The following is a 3,205-nucleotide window of genomic DNA, read 5'->3' as shown; positions in this document are numbered from 1 at the left end:
GTTTATATACTGGATTACGTTGATGGATTTCCGTATATTGAACCATCCCTGCATCCCTGGGATGAAACCTACTTGGTCAGGATGGATGATTCTTTTGATATGTTCTTGGATTCGGTTAGCAAGAACTTTATTGAGGAACTATTTTTTCTTTTGACTTCTTCAAAAATACTGCCATATTTGAAAAAAAAATACCTAAGGAACTTACATTTCTCTAGTGCTTGAACTAATGCAGCATTTCTCCTTGAAACAGAGTATGTAAACTGCTAGTCTACTAAAGCACAAGGCAAACCTTAAAAGAGCCACAAGCTGAGAGTCAGAAAATGCCTATGCTATAAGAAGGAATTATTCATTTTAGGTATTGTATTTAAGTAGCTAGTGAAGGGATAGCTATAAGGATAATTTGAAATTTCTCCTTAGCTTTCTCTTATTCTCATGATAATACAATAATGATAATCAAAAATTTATACGATTTCTTAATGAGAATCAAGTGACAGATAGTCTGCTAATGGTTTCTGCTATATTATCTATCTCATTTAACTTTTCTAACAACTCTACAATTTAGGCAGTACATATTTTTAATTTATCAATTAAAGCATAGAGCCTGTCAGATATTTTTTCCATGACATAATAAGAATAAAAATTGCCACTTCCACTTTTCTTTGCTTTTCTCAATCATATTATGTCTGATTCTAATTTTTTTATAAGAAACTATGGGTTCAAGTGAGGCTCCAATCGAACCAGTGAAGAAGGCACAATAAGTTCATCTAATGCAGTGGTATTTTACTGCTTACCTTTTATTAGTGCTGTGACAAAATACCTGAGGAAAGCTTGTTTTTTTTTCTCTCTCTCTCTCTTGCTCATAGTTTAAAGGAAGATAGTCCAATATAGTGAGAAGATATAATGGAGTATGAGGTCATATAGCATCTGTCTTCAGAAAGTAGAGAGAGAAAAAAATGCAGGTGTTCAATTGATTTTATTTTTATTTTATTTTCACCCACTCCAGGCCTCTATGTTCAGCTACTAAACCTCTCTTGAATGCACCTTCACAAGCATCCCAATTGGTGTATTTCTTAGGTGACTCCCAATCTAATCAGGCAGACAATAATGATTAACCATCTCTGGTTTTTCAGCTACTGTAGATTTAAAATTATCATCATTACTTACCACAGGTTACTATAGAGCCCTCAGTATATATGCCTGCTACATTTAGAAAATAAAACTACAAAATACCTAATTAGCATTAAATTTCAGATTAAATATTTTCTCAGCAAAGATGTGATCTGCAAAATACTTGGAATAATTATTTATCTAAAATTCGAATATTCTCAGAGAGCCTGTAGTTAATTAGACAACCCAATCTGATGGACAACCTAATCTCAGCCATATCACTTGCATTCCATCACCTGACTGCCATTTCTTATCCAGGAGTCATGGGTAATTGTGAGGGTCATTGAATTCTGAAAGCATTCTGGTTAAATCCACTCTTCTAGTCCCCCAAGTAAAACAGTCATGGAAATATAAAAAAACAGATAAACACTGAACAACTCTGAGTATCATAACTCTCTTGAGTTATGAAAAGATACCACAAAATTGTAATGAAAAGAAAATCCTTCTGATGGAAACCCACTGTCTGAAGGTCTTCTCTGTGAGCTTATATTATTCATATGCCAGAAAATTCTGGTGAAACTGCATTAGCATGACTCAGACAACATCCACTAATGATCCTGCTATGGATCTCAGATTAGGGCATCTTATTTTTCTGAGGCCCCCTTCCATGGAATCCTACCTTAAAATTGCATGAAGCTATCGCTGGACATTTAAAGCAGTCACAAATCAAAATAGCAGCATTGACACTATATGGGGCAAGCTGATACCCAGAAGTGTGTGGATCAGGTAGCAAGGACCAACCCCTGAGGTCATCCTTCATCTTCCACACATATGCTATGCATACGTGCTTCTGCATTGCACATCCAAATGTGTGTGCATAAAAGCATGCATACACATAATGAATCCAACAAAAAAAAAGTCACCTTCACTTACTAATCTACAAAAAGAAGCTAAAAATTTCAGCAAATCACGAATGTATTTTAAACAAAACTTGACCAATCTGTTAATTATTGCTAGATATACATATCATATAGTAGTATCTTGGAACTAGTGTAATACCCATTCTTTTTTTCAAAACAACTAGTATCATGATCATGGGTCAATGGAAATATTAATCTAGTTCTCTCAGACTTTTTAAGCAAATGGAAGACTTTCCAACAATCTCAGCTATTTATTTCTCATATTGACCAAAAAACTGACTCAAATCACTATGATTTACTGTATTCAAGGCAAATCTGTATCACAGTATTTGATGCAACACCTGTATGAATCAGTTATTGTTAGTGTTTATGAAAAATATTCAATAGAATATCCCTTGAAAAAAATAATATATCCTAAGTCTCTTTTAGTATTTTGGCCCCTTATGTTAGATAACAATGGAAGGGAAAGTACTTTGGGGAGTTAAGTGTGAAACTGACACATATACAAGCACAGGCTTTTTTTTTATTAAGTATTTATTTCATTTACATTTCAAATGCTATCCCAAAAGTCCCCTGCTCGCTCCCCCACCCACTCCCCCACCCACCCACTCACACTTCTTGGCCCTGGCATTCCCCTGTATTGAGGCAGATAAAGTTTGCACGACCAATGAGCCTCTCTTTCCACTGATGTCCAACTAGGCCATCTTCTGATACATATGCAGCTAGAGACATGAGCTCCGGGGGGTACTGGGTAGTTCAAATTGTTGTTTAAGTTATGTATTTTGACATTCACATTAAGTTAATGTGATAGGTTTGTTATCAGAGCTGTTCATTTCAGGAATCATATATCATGATATATCTTCACTATTTTGCTCTGGACCGCAGAAGGTAGCTTCACATGGAATGCAAGATAGTACAATATAAGGTATCATATGGAAAACATGAGCACAGTTCAGCTCTTAGAAGTTCACTGCCTTTCTTTATTAGCTTTTCACCTCTCATCAGCATTAGACTAATGAACTCTGTGATCTAACTAAGTCCATTACTACCAATTCCAAAACCTTTTTAAAAAGTATTAATTAGCCAGGTGTGGTGGCACACGCCTTTAATCCCAGCACTTGGGAGGCAGAGGCAGGCGGATTTCTGAGTTCGAGGCCAGCCTGGTCTACAAAGTGAGT

Source organism: Mus caroli, chromosome X, assembly GCF_900094665.2.
Source record: "Mus caroli chromosome X, CAROLI_EIJ_v1.1, whole genome shotgun sequence".
In the NCBI taxonomy this organism is placed as follows: Eukaryota; Metazoa; Chordata; class Mammalia; order Rodentia; family Muridae; genus Mus; species Mus caroli.
The sequence above is the reverse complement of the archived record's forward strand: the minus strand, read 5'-3'. Positions refer to the sequence as shown.